Below are 18,234 nucleotides of genomic sequence, written 5' to 3'. Positions count from 1 at the left end.
TCGATTTTGGATCAGGTCATGATCCCAGGGTCATGGGATCAAGCCCCATGTCTGGCTCTATGCTGAGTGTGGAGTCTGCTTGAGATTCTCTCTGCTTCTCCCTCTGTCTCTTTCCCCTGCTCACACTACATACATACATACATACATACATACATACATAAATAAATAAATAACAAAGTGTATATTTTGCTTTTCCAGCAACAATGAATGAGAGTTCCCGTTGCTCCATATCCTTGCCAGCATTTCATGTTCTCAGTTTACCAGGTCTTGGCCATTCTATTAGATGTTTACTTGTACCTTATTGTTTTAATTTGCAATTCCCTAATGACATAGAACGTTAAACATCTTTTCATATGCTTATTTGCCATCTGCATATCTTCTTTGGTGAGTTGTCTTTTCATGGTTTTGCTCATTTTTTAATCAGGTTGTTCATTTTCTTATTGTTGAATGTTAAGAGTTATTTGTTTTTTTAAAAAAAAATTTTTTTAATGTTTATTTACTTTTGAGAGAGAGAGAGAGACAGAGACAGAGGGTGAGTGGGGAGGGGCAGAGGGAGAAAGAGATGCAGAATCTGAAGCAGGCTTCAGGCTCTGAGCTGTCAGCACAGAGCCTCACATGGGGCTTGAGCCTACAGACCATGAGATCATGACCTGAGCCAAAGTTAGACACCTAACCGACTGAGCCAGCCAGGTGCCCTTTTTTTTTTTTTTGGTTAATATTTTTTTTAATTTTTGAGTGTTAAGAGTTCTTTGTATATATTATGTAAAAGTCTTTTATCGGGTGTGTGTTTTGCAAATATTTTTTCTTTGTGGTTTGTCCTCTCATTCTCATGAGATTCTCTTGTGCAGAGCAGAAGTTTTTAATTTCAATGAATTCTAGCTTGTCAATTGTTTTTTCAAGAATCATGTCTTTGTGTTGTATCTAAAAAGTCTTCAGGGGTGCCTGGGTGGCTTAATGGGTTAAGCATCCAACTTCAGCTCAAGTCACTATCCTGCAATTTTTGAGTTCGAGCCCCACATGAGGCTCTGTGCTGACAGCTCAGAGCCTGGAGCCTCCTTTGGATTCTGGGTCTCCCTCTCTCTCTGACCCTCCCCCACTTGCACTCTGTCTCTCTCTCTCTCAAAAATAAATAAACATTAAAAATAAAAAAAAAATAAAATAAAATGTATTCACCATAACCGAGATCATCTAGATTTTTTCCTCTTATCTTCTAGGGGTTTTATCACTTACATTTAGGTTTTGAATCAGTTTTGAGTTAATTTTTATGAATGCTGTAAGACCTGTGTCTAGATTTATTTCTTTTTTGCATGTGGATGTCCAGTTGCTTTAGCACCATTTGTTGAAAAGGGTATCTTTGCTCCATAGTATTGCCTTTGCTCCTTTTTCAAAACTCAGTTGACTATATTTATGAAATTGATACTGTGACTTACTAATGGTTTACAACAGTTGACAAAACACTAAATAAAGCCAAATTTTTCAACATTAATAAATCTTAAAAATGTAACATTGAGAAGAAATAAATAACAGTATAACGTATCACATGTATAGATATATTTGCTATGTATACAATTGTATATATAAACGCATACAAATATACATATATATACATAGATATGTGTGTGTGTGTGTGTGTGTATATATATATATATATAGCATTCCTAGAAATGCTATATATTGTGATAGCTACAGATATATTTAGAGTGTGAATACTTTCATGACAAAGAGAAATACCAAATTCAAGATAATTTAAACAGAGAGAAGGAAATACAGAGTACTTCAACTGTATCTGTAATGTTTAATTTCTTTAAAAATAAGTGAAAAAATTAATATTTGACAAAGTAGTGGATACATAGGTATTTTATATAGTACAAAATATACTTGATAAAAAATTAATCAATTAGACTAGTATTTTTCAACTTTACAATCACACCTACAAAGAATCATAAATCCACTTTTTCCAAAAGTCATTTATATATTTACACACAGTTGATTCTCTTAATCATTTACAGTAAGTCTTTAAGAAATAAAAATTTTAATCATATCTTAGGGGCTATTATAAGGTCATCTAAACAGAAAATCAACAAGGAAACAATGGCTTTGAATGACACACTGGACGAGATTGACTTAACAGATATATTCAGAACACTTCATCCTAAATCACTGGAATATACATTCTTCTCCAGTGCAAATGGAATGTTCTCCAGAGTAGATCACATACGGGACCCAAATCAGCCCTCAACAAGTACAAAAAAATCAAGACCATACTGTGCATATATTTAGACCACAACACTGTGAAACTCGAAGTCAACCACAAGAAAAAATAACAAATACTTGGAGACTAAAGAACATCCTACTAAAGAATGAATGAGATAACTGAATAGTTAAAGAAGAAATTAAAAAGTACATGGCAACCATTGAAAATGATAACACTGCAGCCCAAAACCTCTGGGACTCAGCAAAGGTGGTCATAAGAGAAAAGTATATAGCAATCCAGGCCTTCCTAAAGAAAAAAGAAAGGTCTCAGATATACAACCTAACCTTACACCTTAAAGAGTTGGAAAAAGAACAGTAAATAAAACCCCAAACCAGCAGAAGACAGGAAATAACAAAGATTAGAGCAGAAATCAATGCTATAAAAAAAAAAAAAAGAGCAAAAAACAAACAAAAAAACCGGAACAGATCAATGAAACCAGAAGCTGGTTCTTTGAAAGAAATAACAAAATTGAGAAATCACTAGCCACTTTGATCAAAAAGAAAAAGGAAAGGACCCAAACAAATCAAGAATGAAAGAGAAGAGATCACCACCAACACAGCAAAAATAATAATAAGAGAATATTATGAGAAATTATATGCCAATAAAATGAGAAATCTGGAAGAAAAGGACAAGTTCCTAGAAACATATAAACTACCAAAACTGAAACAGGAAGAAATGGAAAATTTGAACAGACCCATAAACCAGTAAAGAAATCGAATTAGTAATCAAAAGTCTCCCAAAAAAACAAGATACCGTGACCAGATTGCTTTCCAGGGGAATTCTATCAAACATTTAAGGAAGAGTTAACACCTATTCTCTTGGAGCTGTTCCAAAAAATAGAAATGGAAGGAAAACTTCCAAACTCATTCTAAGAAGCAAGGATTACCTGGATTCCAAAACCAGACAAAGACCCCACTAAAAAGGAGAACTACATACCAATTTCCCTGATGAATATTAATGCAAAAATCCTCAATAAGATATTAGCCAACCACATCCAACAATACATTAAAAAAATTATTCACCACAACCAAGTGGGATTTATACCTGGGATGTAGGGCTGGTTCAATATCCACAAAACAATCAATGTGATTCATCACAACAATAAGAGAAATGACAAGAACCACATGTTCTTCTCAATAGATGCAGAGAAAGCATTTATCAAAATATAGCATCTTTTCTTGATAAAAACCCCCAAGAAAGTAGGAATAGGAAGATCATACCTTGAGATCATAAAAGCCATATATGAAAGACCCAATGCTAATATCATCCTCAAAGGGGAAAAACCGGGAGCTTTCCCCCTAAGGTCAGGAACAAGACAGGGATGTCCACTCTCACCACTGTTATTCAACATAGCATTGGAAGTCTTAACCTCAGCAATCAAACAACACAAAGAAATAAAAGGCATCCAAATCGGCCAAAAGGAGGTCACACTTTCACTTTTCACAGATGACATGATACTCTATATGGAAAACCCAAAAGATTCCACCAAAAAACTGCTAGAACTGATCCATGAATTCAACAAAGTTGCAGGATATAAAATCAATGCACAGAAATCAGTTGCATTCTGATACACCAAGAACGAAGCAACAGAAAGAGAAATCAAAGAATAGATCCCATTTACAACTGCACCAAAACCCATAAAATACCTAGGAATAAATCTAACCAAAGAGGTGAAAAATCTATACACTGATAACTGTAGAAAACTTATGAAAGAAATAGAAGACAAGACACACAAAAAAATGGAAAAATATTCCATGTTCCTGAATGAGAACAAATATTATTAAAATGTCAATATTACCCAAAGCAATCTACATATTCAATGCAATCCCTATCAAAATAACACCAGTACTCTTCACAGAGCTAGAACAAACAATCCTAAAATTTGTATGAAACCAGAAAACACCCCAAATAGCCAAAGCAATCTTGAAAAAGAAAACCAAAGCAGGAAGCATCACAATCCCAGACTTCAAGATGTACTACAAAGTTGTAATCATCAAGACAGTATGGTACTGGCACAAAAACAGACACTCAGATCAATGGAACAGAATAGGAACCCAGAAAGGACCCACAAACGTATGGCCAACTGATCTTTGACAAGGCAGGAAAGAATATCCAATGGAATAAAGACCATCTCTTCAGCAAGTGGTGCTGGGAAAACTGGACAGCGACATGCAGCAGAAAAATGAACCTGGACCACTTTCTTACACCATATACAAAAACAAACTCAAAATGGATGAAAGACCTAAACGTAAGACAGGAAGCCATCAAAATCCTCGAGGAGAAAACAAGCAAAAACCTCCTTAACCTTGGCCACAGCAACTTCTTACTCAACACATCTCTGGAGGCAAGGGAAACAAAAGCAAAAATGAACTATTGGGACCTCACTGAAATAAAAAGCTTATTCCCAGCGAAGGAAACAATCAGCAAAACTAAAAGGCAGCTGACGGAATGGGAGAAGATATTTGCAAACAACATCTCATATAAAGGGTTAGTATCCAAAATCTATAAAGAAGTTATCAAACTCAACACCCAAAAAACAAATAACCCAGTGAAGAAATGGGCAGAAGACATGAATAGACACTTCTCCAAACCAACACATGAAAAAATTCTCAACATCACTCATCATCAGGGAAATACAAATCAAAACCACAATGAGATACCACCTTACACCTGTCAGAATGGCTAATATTAACAACTCAGGCAACAACAGATGTTGGCGAGAATGAGGAGAAAGAGGATCTCTTTTCCACTGCTGGTAGGAATGCAAACTGGGGCAGCCACTCTGGAAAACAGTACGGAGTTTCCTCAAAAAACTAAAAACAGAACTACCCTATGACCCAGCAAGTGCACTACTAGGTATTTATCCAAGGGATACAGGTATGCTGTTTTGAAGGGGCACACATACCCCAATGTTTATAGCAGCACTATTGACAATAGCCAAAGTATGGAAAGAGCCCAAATGTCCATCGATGGATGAATGGATAAAGAAGATCTGGCATATATATATATATATATATATATATATATATATACACACACACACACACACACACACACACACACACACACACACACAATGGAGTATTACTCAGCAATCAAAAAGAATGAAATCTTGCCATTTGCAGCTACGTGGATGGAACTAGAGAGTGTTACGCTAAGTGAAATTAGTCAGCCAGAGAAAGACAAGTAAGATATGACTTCACTTATATGAGGACTTTAAGAGACAAAACAGAAGAACATAAGGGAAGGAAACCAAAAATAATATAAAAACAGGGTGGGGGACAAAACGTAAGAGACTCTTAAATATAGAGAACAAACAGGGTTACTGGAGGGCTTGTGGGAGGGAGGATGGGCTAAATGGGTAAGGGGCATTAAGGAATCTACTCCTGAAATCATTGTTGCACTATATGGTCACTAACTTGGATGTAAATTTAAAAAATAAATAAAATTTAAAAACCTAATGGTAACCACAAATCAAAAACCAGTAACAGGTATGCAAAGAATAAAGAAAAAGAATCCAAGTATAGCACTAAAGAAAGCCAACAAACCAAAAGAAGAAAGGATCAGAAAAAATCTGTAGAAACAACCACAAAGCAAGTGACAAAATGGCAATAAATCCATACCTATCAATAAGTACTGCGTGCTTTTTTAAGATTTTATTTTTAAGTAATCTCTACACACAACGTGGGGTTCAAACTCACCCCCAAGATTAAGAGCCTCATGCTCCACCAACTGAGCCAGGCAGGCACCCAGATCAATAATTACTTTGAATGTAAATGGACTGAATGCTCCAATGAAAAGACATAGGGTGTCCAAACAGATTAAAAAATAAGACTATCTATGTGCTGTCTACAAGAGACTCATTTCATTTCACATAGAAAGTCACCTGCAGATTGAAAATAAGGGGGATACAGAAATATTTATCATGCAAATGGATGTCAAAAGAAGCCTGGAATCAATACTTATATCAGACAAAATAGACTTTAAAACAAAGACAAGAGACAAAGAAGGACACTATATAATAATAAAGGGGACAATCCAGCACAAAGATCTAAAAATTGTAAATATTTACGCCCCTAACATGAAAGCACCCAATACATAAAACAGTTAATAACAAACATAAAGGAATTAATCAATAGTAATATAACAGTAGGGGACTATAACACCAAACTTACATCAAAAAACAGACTATTCAAACAGAAAATCAACAAGGAAATAGTGGCTTTGAATGACACACTGGACCAGATGGATTTAACAGACATTCAGGGTATTCCAGCCTAAAACAACAGAATACACATTCTTTTCAAGTAAACATGGAACATTCTCCAGAATAGGTCACATATTAGGCCACAAAACTAGCCTCAATAAATTCAAAAAAACCGAAGTCATCCCATACATCTTTTCTGACCACAACACTATGAAACTAGAAATCAGCCACAAGAAAAAAATCCGAAAAGAGCACAAATACATGGAGATTAAAAATCATGCCACTAAACAAAGAATGGGTCAACCAGGAAATCAAAGAATAAATGTACATGGAAACAAATGAAAATGAAAACACAATGATCCAAAACCTTTGCGATGCAGCAAAACTGGTTCTAAAAGGGAAGTTTACAGCAATACTAGTCTACATCAAGTAGTAAGAAAAATCTCAAATATACAACCTAAACTTACACCTAATAGAGCTAGAAAAAGAAGAACAAATAAAACCCTAAACCAGCAAAAGGAAGGAAATAATAAATAATAGAGTAGAAATAAATGACACAGAAACTAAAAAAATAATAGAACAGGGGCGCCTGGGTGGCGCAGTCGGTTAAGCGTCCGACTTCAGCCAGGTCACGATCTCGCGGTCCGGGAGTTCGAGCCCCGCGCCGGGCTCTGGGCTGATGGCTCAGAGCCTGGAGCCTGTTTCCGATTCTGTGTCTCCCTCTCTCTCTGCCCCTCCCCTGTTCATGCTCTGTCTCTCTCTGTCCCAAAAATAAATAAAAAACGTTTGAAAAAAAAAATTAAAAAAAAAATAGAACAGATCAATGAAACTAGGAGTTGGTTCTCTGAAAAGATCAACAAAATAGGTAAACCTTTAGCCAGACTCATTAAAAAGAGAGAGAGAGAGAACCCAAATAAAATCACTAATGACAGCGGAGAAATAACAACCAACATTACAGAACTATAAACAATTGTAACAGATTATTATGAAAACTGAATGCCAACAAATTGGACAACCTAGAAGAAATGGATAAACTCCTAGAAACACACAACCTACCAAAACTAAAGCAGGAAGAAATAGGGGCACCTAGCTAGCTTAGTCAGAAGACAATTATGACTCTTGATCTTGGGGTTGTGAGTTCAAGCCCCATGTTGGGTGTAGACATTACCAAAAAGAAATGAATAAATAAGGTTTTTTTTAAAAAGCAGGAAGAAGGGGCGCCTGGGTGGCGCAGTCGGTTGGGCGTCCGACTTCAGCCAGGTCACGATCTCGCGGTCCGAGTTCGAGCCCCGCGTCGGGCTCTGGGCTGATGGCTCAGAGCCTGGAGCCTGTTTCCGATTCTGTGTCTCCCTCTCTCTCTGCCCCTCCCCCGTTCATGCTCTGTCTCTCTCTGTCCCAAAAATAAATAAACATTGAAAAAAAAAAAGCAGGAAGAAATAGAAAATTTGAACAGATCAATTACCAGCAGTGAAATTGAATTGTAAAAAAAAAAAAAAAAAAAAAAAAAAAAACAACTCCCCAAAACCAAAACTCCAGGACCAGACGGTTTCATGGGCAAATTCTACAATATACTTAAGGAAGAGTTAATACCTATTCTTTTCAAACTATTCCAAAAAATAAAAGAAGAGGGAAAACTTCCAAATTCATTCTATGAGTCCAGTATCACACTGATACCAAAAACAGATAAAGACACCACAAAAACAGTGAATTACAAGCCAATATCTCTCATGAATATAGATGAAAATATCCTCAATAAAACAGTAGCAAACTGAATGCAACAATACATTAAAAAATCATACACCAACAGAGAAAGACAGATACCATATGGTTTCACTCTTATGTGGATCCTGAGAAACTTAACAGGAACCCATGGGGGAGGGGAAGGAAAAAAAAAAAAAGAGGTTAGAATGGGAGAGAGCCAAAGCATAAGAGACTGTTAAAAACTGAGAACAAACTGAGGGTTGATGGGGGGTGGGAGGGAGGAGAGGGTGGGTGATGGGTATTGAGGAGGGCACCTTTTGGGATGAGCACTGGGTGTTGTATGGAAACCAATTGGTCAATAAATTTCATAAAAAAAAAAGAAAAAAGAAAAAGAAAAAATCATACACCACAATCAAGCAGGATTTATTCCTGGGAATCAAAGGTGTTTCAAAATTCATCAAACAATCAATGTGATATGTCACATCAATAAGAGAAAGGGCAAAAATCATATGATCATTTCAATAGATGCATAAAAAATATTCCACAAAGTACATCAGCAATTCATGATAAAAACTCTCTGCAAAGCAGGCCTAGAGGGAACATATCTCAACATAATAAAGGCCTTATATGAAAAACTCACATCCAACATCATACTCAGTGGTGAAAAACTGAGAGCTTTTTCCCTAAGGTGAAGAGCAAGATGTCCACTCTCACCACTTTTATTCAACATAATACTGAAAGTCCTAACCACAGCAATTAGACAACACAAAGAAATAAAAAGGCATCCAAATCAGTAAAGAAAAAGTAAAACTCTTACTATTTGCAGATGACATGTTACTACATATAGAAAAACCCTAAAGACTCCACCAAAAAACTACTAGAACTCATAAATGAATTCAGTGAAGTCACAGGGTACAATATCCATCTACGGAAATCTGTTGTTTCCTGTATACTAATAATAAAGTGGCAGAAAGAGAAATTAAGAAAACAATCCCATTCACAATTGCACCAAAACAATAAAATATGTAGGAATAAACATAACCAAAGTGATGAAAGGCCTGTGCTCTGAAAACTATAAAATGCTGATAAAAGATATGGAAGATGACACAAAGAAATGGAAAGACATTCCATTCTCATGGGTTGAAAGAACAAATATTGTTAAAATGTCTATACTACCTGAATCAATCTACACATTTAATGCAATCCCTATCAAAATGCCAAAGCATTTTTCACAGAACTAGAGCAAACAATCCTAAAATTTGTATGGAAACACAAAACACCCTGAATAGCCAAAGCAATCTTGAAAAAGAAAAACAAAACTGGAGGTATCACAATTCCAGACTTCAAGTTATATTATAAAGCAGTAGTAATTAAAATAGTATACTTCTGGCATAAAAAAAGACACACAGATCAATAGAACAGAACAGAAAACCCAGAAATAAACCCACAGCTATATGGTCAATTAATCTTTGACAAGGGAGTAAAGAATATCCAGTGGGAAAAAGTCTCTTCAACAAATGGTGTTGGGAAAACTGGACAGCAACATTCAAAAGAATGAAACTGGACCACTTCCTTATACCATACATAGAAATCAATTCAAAATGGATTAATGACCCAAATGTAAGACCTGAAACTATAAACATCCTGGAAGAGAACCCAGGCAGTAATTTCTCTGACAATCAGCCAAAGCAACATTTTTCTAGATATGTCTCCTGAGGCAAAGGAAATAAAAGCAAATTATTGGGACTTCATCAAAATAGAAAGCTTCTGCACAATGAATGAAACAATCAATAAAACTAAACTCCAATCTACTGAATGGAAGAAGATATTTGGAAATGACATAATCAATAAAGGATTAGTATTCAAAATATATAAAGAACTTATACAACTCAACACTCAAAAAATAAATAATCCAATTTAAAAATGGGTAGAAGACAGGAACAGATATTTCTCCAAAAGACATACAGATAGCAAATAGAAACATGAAAAGATGCTGAGACATCACTCATCATCAGAGAAAGGCATACCAAAACTACAGTGAGATATCACCTCACACCTGTCAAAATGACTAAAATCAACAACTCAAGAAATGACAAGTGTTGGCAAGGATGTGAAGAAAGGGGAACCCTTGTGCACTGCTGGTGGGAATGCAAACTCATACAGTCACTCTGGAAAACAGTATGGAGGTTCCTAAAAAAGTTAAAAGTAGAACTACCCTATGATCCAGCAATTGCACTACTGGGTATTTACCCAAAGAATACACTAAGTCAAAGGGATACATGTACTCTTGTGTTTATTGCAGCATTATTTACAATATCCAAACTACTATAGAAGCAGCTCAAATGTCCATTAATGGATAAATGGATAAAGATATGGTATACATACATACATACATACATACATACATACATACAGTGGAATATTACTCATCCATAAAAAAGAACAACAGGGATGGACAACGACAGGGATGGAGCTAGAGTGTATAATGCTAAGTGAAATAGAGAAAGACAAATACCATATGATTTCACTCATATGTGGAATTTGAGAAACAAAACAAATGAACAAAGAGGAGAAAAAGAGACAGACAAACCAAGAAACAAACTCTTAAAAATAGAGAATAAACTGATGGTTACCACTGGGGAGGTGGACGGGGGGATGGGTGAAATAGGTGATGGGGATTAAGGAAGGCACTTGTGATAAACACTGGGTGATGTATGCAATTGTTGAATCACTATATTGCACACCTGAAACTAATATAACACTGTGTGTTAACCATACTGGAATTAAAATAAAAATAAATAAATAAATTACTAACGTTAAAAAAAAAAGCTACAGTATTCAAAACAGTGTAGTAGTGGCATAAAGATACACACATAGGCCAGTGGAATAGAATTGAGAGCCCAGGTCTAAATATTCACAACAGTGGTTAACTGATTTTAACCAGTTTCAATGGAAACTGACAATAGTTTCTTAAATATGATACCAAAAGCATAGGCAATGAAAGGAAAAAAATACATTGTGGAACTTCATTGAAATTTAAAACTTTGGTGCAGAAAAGAACACTATCAAGGATTCAAAAGAACCCAAAGAATAAAATAAAATATTTACAAATAATATATCTGATAAGTGTTTAATATCTAGAATACATAAAGAACTCTTACAGCTCAACAACAAAAAGATCAACAACCCAATTTAAAAATGGGCAAAAGACTTGAAAAAACATTTCTCCAAAGAAGACACACAAATAACCAATAAGCACATGAAAAGATGCTCAATATCATACATCATTAGGGAAATGCAAATCAAATCCACAATGAGATACCACTTCACAACAATTAAGAGAGCTATAATTTTAAAAAACAGTATTGATAAGCATATGTAGAACGTAGCACTTGTACATTGCTTGTGGGAATGTAAAATGGTGCAGCTGCCCTGAAAACAGTATGGCAAGTTTCTAAAAAAATGAAATATAGATTTACCATATGACTGAGCAATTCCATTCCTAGGTAGATACCCAAAAGAACTGAAAGAGACTCAAACAGAAACTTATATACCTATATTCATGGAGTAGTATTCATAATAGCCAAAATATGGAAGCAACCCAAATGTCTACCAACATATAAACGGATAAACAAAAATGTGGTGTGTGTGTGTGTGTGTATATATATATATATATATATATATATATATATATATATATAAATATTATTCCTCAATAAAAAAGAATGGCATTCTGATACTTTCTACCACATGGATGAACGTCACAATATTATGCTAAGTGAAAGAACATTAAAAAAAAAAAGAATATTAAAGATCACATCATGTATGATTCCATTTATTTCAAATACCCAGAATATTTAAATCCACAGAGAAGGAAAGCAGATTAGTGGTTGCCAGGGGCGGAGAAAGAGAGGAATAGAAAGTGACTGCTTAATTGTTCAAGAGATTTTCTTTGGGGATGATGAAGATGTTTTTGAATTAAATAGAGGTGGTACCTGACTGTTAAAATACTGTAAGTACCACTGAATTATATACTTTAAAATGGTTAATCCTATGTTATATGAACATTACCTCAATAAAAAAGAATATATTACATTTGCAATATAAAACTAAATAAAAGAACTTTAAAAAAGATATACTGAATTAGATTTGGAGCTGTCAGTATGAATTCATGTTTAACTTTATATAGAGCTGGTTACATAAATAAATATTTACAGATATATGTATGTACATGAGCTGGTATCATTCATATATGTCCTTTCTTTGTCACTTGAGAGAGCCTAGATGCAATGACACAGCAATAAGCAACAATCACACCTAGTGCCTACCTCCTGGTTTCTAATACCATTTTCCAATAAAAGGTCTCAGAGCTCCTTGGAGACCTGGCTAATTTTAGGACTGAGGCAGGAAATATAAAATGAGCCTGGAGCATCTTATAGTTCCAGAGTAAGGAAGTAACACACACGCACACAGTAATAGGGGGATGTCAAAGAGGCATAGGAGCCAACTGCAAGAGCTCTCAACGGCCAAAGCAGGAACAATTTGAGCAAAGATCTAAACAGAGTAGCACAGGTTTCCCCTGCTGTCCAAAAGTAGAACGTTCCCATGAAACCTTTTTTGTAAGCCAAAATGGTGTAAAGTGAAGAAGCAAATACCATTAATTATGTGGAAAAAATCTTGAGAGTTCTCAGACCAAAAAATAACTTCTCTTCAGCTTTTCTGATATCTTAGGGCACACCTTGCTAACGAATGCACAAAATAAATAGAGATAAAGCACAGATGCTCACAGACAGAATTCAAAGCTACAGTACCCTGATGCTGAAATGCTGGGTGTAGTTTCTGGGAAGGACTTGACAGTGTTACTCTCCCTGCTCAGGGTGCCCACTGCCTCTATAGCAGCTCGCTGAAAAACAAATGCTGAATGCTATTTTCGCTTTTTGCCTTTTTGTGTAAATATGAAAATCCTCTTTGGATTTCTTTCAGTTAGCAAGAAAGGTACTGATGTAGGTCTCTTGTAAAAAATGAAGTAATGTAATGTCAACTTCCAAAAAGTGGGGAATACTTAGATTATAACTCAGAACATAAAATAAATATCCTTGAGCCTATACTGAGTTTAATAAATTGAATACAGGAATAAATTAATGAGGGAGAAGATACAGATCTCCTTTGCAGGAGAATTCCAAATAATTTATGCATATACTCCACCCTCAAGGAATAGGAGCATAACTCCTCCCTCCCTAAGTGTGAGCTGCACATAGTAAATTCTTCCAAAGAGTATAGTATGAAAAGGTGGAAAAGGGCAGGGGGAGTAACTTTATAATGGAAAAACCTGACAGACACTACCATCCAATGCAGGTCAACACCAAAAGTGATAAGTCACAGTGATAGTATATATCCTTGATATGATAGATAATAATGGCACTTTACCTCTGTGGACTTTCTCCTAAAAACCCAGAACAAATCTAATCATGAGAAAAACATAAGCCAAATCTCAAATGAGGGACAGTCTACAACATACCTGACAGTACTTTTCAAAACTGTCAAGGTCATTGAAAACAAGAAAAGTCTGAAAAATTGTCATAAACAAGAGGAACATAGGGGACATGACAACCCAATGTAATATGGGGTCTGGAATGGAATCTTAGAACAGAAAAAGAACATTAGGTAAAAAGTAATGAAATCTGAAAGCATATGAACTTTAGTTAATAATAATGGACCAAGGGGGCACCTGGGTGACTCTATGCGTTAAGCATCTTGATTTTGGCTCAGGTCATGGTCTCATGGCTCATCAGTTGGAGCCCCACATTGGACTCTGCACTGACAGTGAAGAACCTGCTTGGGATTCTCTCTCTCCCTCTCTCTCTGCCCCTCCAGCACATATGCACTCTCTCCCTCAAAATTATAAATAAATGTTAATAATAATAATGAACCAATATGGGTTCATTGATGGTGACAAATATACCACACTATTGCATAATGTTAATAATAAGGGAGAATGGATGTGGGGTAAAGGAGAAGTCTCTGAACTATCTTCAGAATCTTCCTATAAACCTAAAACTGTTCTAAGAAATTAAATATATGGTAATTAAGGACAATTTTTTTTTTTAATTTTTTTTTTTTTCAACGTTTATTTATTTTTGGGACAGAGAGAGACAGAGCATGAACGGGGGTGGGGCAGAGAGAGAGGGAGACACAGAATCGGAAACAGGCTCCAGGCTCTGAGCCAACAGCCCAGAGCCCGACGCGGGGCTCGAACTCCCGGACTGCGAGATCGTGACCTGGCTGAAGTCGGACGCTCAACCGACTGCGCCACCCAGGCGCCCCAAGGACAATTTTTAATGCAGGTGGAAAGCACACTGGACCTACAGATCTGAGTCCCAAACCTGGCTTCATCCATGATTTGCTTCATGATCTTTCAGCAAGTCTCTTTAAATCTCTAGACATAGGTTTACTCACCTTATATTTCACAGACTGAAAAACCTGAAGTCTCTTCAACATCTAAAGTTCTATGAATCCATGATTCTATTACTTCACTAATCCACTTATATCTGAAAAGAGCAGATGGAAAAATGAAGAAGCATTTGAATTAATTCTTGATGCTTAATAAAATCTTAAGTTCACTAAGATGAGAATAATTTTTAATTTCAATAATTTTAACATTTAGCATTAAATAATTCAAATGTTATCACACAGAACTTAAGAAACTGCCCAAAGTGAAGGCAGAACTCAAAAACTAAAGGCAGTGAAAACTTCTTATAAATTACCTATGACACAGAACTGATTTATTTGAACTTATATCATTCCTCATTGATGTACCATTTTTTACATAGAAAGTATATGATTTTTTCATAGTGTTTTGAAAACCTATAATGTAGTGTTATTTTAATCTGATGTTAAAATTATTTGAGGACACTTCATTAATATTTGTATTAATTAATTGGCCCTAATTTTTCTAAAATAAACCTACTTTTTTTTAAGCTTAGCATCTCACCAATAGTATTTAATATGTTAACTTTGTAAATGTAAAGTTTATGTGAGAGCAACAATCAAATTTGGGACAAAAGTATTCTCCATCGTTATTACATACTTGTAAACATACCATAACCATCAGAAAAGTTTAAGGGGAAACATTTATCTAGCATATCTATGCAAAATTAAATTTAAAAAATGTTAATAGCAACTAAATAATTTATAAAAGTTCATTCTCAGGTCAGCTATCTGTGATAGGGTTTGATCTTATGAGATACTCATAGGGTGTATATTAGATTAAAATGTCTGATTTCTTATTCACTCTGACAGTAATGTAATCTAAAACAAGACTCAGAGGCTTACTTTGGCCTGAAAGGTCAAGGATATGATAACACTATAATGTGAAAAGTACAATGATATTTACCAGGGTTGTGAAAGGTAGGCACAAAATGTCTCTCTCATATTTTAAGTTGCCGTATCAAATAAAGAAAAATAAGAAAGTAACCAGTAGCTAACTGCATATAATTATAACAATCCTTCTACTACTAAAAATTTTTAGCATAGGAAAAGCATCATAAATAACACTATAGCAAATACCCTCGGGGCAGGGAGGGGGGAAGGAAACATTATCATATTCTATTATTTAGCATGTGATCAAAAAAATTACCTTTCTTGGGGTCCCTGGGTGGCTCAGTCCGTTAAGCATCTAACCCTTGATTTTGGCTCAGGTCAGATCTCACGTTTATGAAATGGAGCACCACATCAGGCTCAGCACTGAGAGTACAGAGCCTGCTTGTGATTCTCTCTCTCTCCTCTCTTTCTGCCCCTCCCCTGCTTGCACTCTCCTTCTCTCTCAAAATGAATAAATAAACATTTTTTAATTACTTTTCTCTACCTTCCAAAAAAATAAAATCAAAAGCTCAAAGTACCACTCACCTATCTGAATAAAAGTTTTAAAACTGTCATCATATTATCTTAAAAAAAATTTTTTTAATGTTTATTCATTTTTGAGAAAGAGAGAGACACACAGAGCACACATGGGGGAGGGGCAGAGAGAGAGAGGGAGACACAGAATCTGAAGCAGGCTCCAGGCTCTGAGCTGTCAGCACAGAACCCTACGTAGGGCTCAAATTCATGAACCATGGGATCATGACCTAAGCCAAAGTTGGATGCTTAACCAACTGAGCCACCCAGGCACCCCTCTCATCATATTTTCTTAGATTAAAAGCTTTTGGGAGGAAAAGGGCACTTGGGTGGCCGGTCACTTGAGCCTCCAACTCTTGGTTTCAGCTCAGGTCATGATCCCAGGGTCGTGGGATACAGCCCTGTCTTGGTCTCTGTGCTGAGAGTGTTGCCCGCTTAAATTACGATCCTCTCTCTTTCTCCCCCTCCCTCCTCCCTCTCTCTCTCTCTCTCTCTCTCTCTCTCTCTCTCTCTCTCTCTCCCCCCAGCTTGTGCACATGCACATGTTCTGTCTCTCTGTCTCAAAAAAAAAGCTTTTAGAAGGTAAGTACTGCATTGTGTTTTTTTTTCTCTACACTTCTACAGTCTACATTTAAAATACTGTTTTTGCTAGAGTTTTACTTGACAAACTAATTTTGTTTAGTATCTTCCAACAGGTAAACACTTTTATTTTAAGTTTTGTTAATATGCTCATGGCAACATCAAAATTTAAGAAAATCTTTTTATCATCAAAAAGGCTTTCTGGTAATCCTTGTTTTGTTAGGTTTGCAAATGTTTCTTTGTATTATTTGGTCTTATATCTCCTGCCTGCCATTTCCTTTAGTTTTAGTCTTCAAAATATGAAAAGAAATAAACGTATGTATATATTAAAATTTTAAGTATTCATATCCTTAATCTACTAAAGTAAACTTTTGTCATCACTATATCTTAATAGTATTTTACATAGAAAAAATAGGAGAACAGTAATATCTGACACCTTCGAATGTACTTTGAACTGTGCTGGCTTAGTGTCAGTTACTGACTACCTGAGTTGGAGAACCCTTGCTCATATCAGTAACAATGGCCAAAGTGATACAGTACCTTTACATCAAAAACTCGTCACAGGAATCCCGCCACCTTTATTGATAGAAAGGAAGATTGCACAGAGAGCTGATGTCTTCAATAGAAGGTTGTGTTTGGTGAAAAGAAAATAAAAATTCTAAATGTAACTAAGTAGTAAATTCAAAAGCCATTCCTTTCAAGGGAAATTTAAAATTATGTTTTCTACTTTCAGAATCCTTTTATCATTACAAAAGTTATTCTTTTCTGGTTCAAATTTTGCTTACCTCCTTTTAAAACTTATTCCTGAAAACATTAGCCCAGATGACCTAATTTCAGATGGCTTATTTACCTGTTCGTGGATTTATATGCCACCTGCTTTTGCTTTTTCTACAGATGCAAAGTCAACCTCTGGGGCGAAATTCCACTTTTCTCTTTCTGCCACACAAGTGGTAAATAACATTACCCAATAAATTTTAGCATTTCCCCAAATGTGTAGGATACAAAAAATGTATTCATTCGTGTGAGATATAAAAATGTACACTCACACTTCTGAAATCAACAGCCAGCCATTTCACACTTGGGCCAAAGGCAAACAAACATAATTCTCACTGGCAGCTGGACAACATTCCAAGCTGCCACCACATTAATTAACTCACCTCAATCAGATTCCACTTCAACTTGCACAGCTTGCTGCCAAGACGCCTAGCAATAAATTGTTAGGTGAAATACTGAACAAGGTAGGGAAATACCATATGGTATGTTGTTATAGATGGTGGGATATTCTTGTTTAACACTGGTAGCAGGATTTTCTGTTTACCTTTTATTGTTCTCCTGTGATTTAAGAAAAATGAATACACATTCTTGTTGATAAATGATTTTGCTTGTCTTATTGTGATGTGAATGGGACAGTAACAAGATAACAAAATCCTTTTGTCCACAAGCATCTATAGTTGATATTCCCTAAATTCCAAGGCAGCAGCTTACTTAGCAAGTACTAGGAACTCACCAATGGCAAATTATTAGTATTAAATTCGGGGGGAATGTCAAGGAACAAAGAACTCAAATTTCTCTCTTTCATTGAGGCTTATTGAGAATTTAC

General features: G+C 35.6%; 1 protein-coding gene across 1 annotated transcript in view; it reads right to left on the bottom strand.

Annotated features, from left to right (window-relative positions):
* The window catches only part of VPS13B (vacuolar protein sorting 13 homolog B), an 843,987-nt gene extending 826,702 nt beyond the window's left edge, over positions 1-17,285 (bottom strand). Inside the window, exons 1-2 of the mRNA XM_047842688.1 lie at positions 17,175-17,285; positions 14,619-14,710 (exon numbers count right to left, since the gene is read on the bottom strand). The gene's annotated coding sequence lies outside the window, so the exon portion shown is untranslated. The remainder of the gene's footprint in view (positions 1-14,618; positions 14,711-17,174) is intronic.
* Positions 17,286-18,234: the final 949 nt, after the last annotated feature.

This window comes from Prionailurus viverrinus, chromosome F2 (genome assembly GCF_022837055.1).
Source record: "Prionailurus viverrinus isolate Anna chromosome F2, UM_Priviv_1.0, whole genome shotgun sequence".
NCBI lineage: Eukaryota > Metazoa > Chordata > Mammalia > Carnivora > Felidae > Prionailurus > Prionailurus viverrinus.
This window is presented reverse-complemented; position numbering and strand designations above follow the sequence as displayed.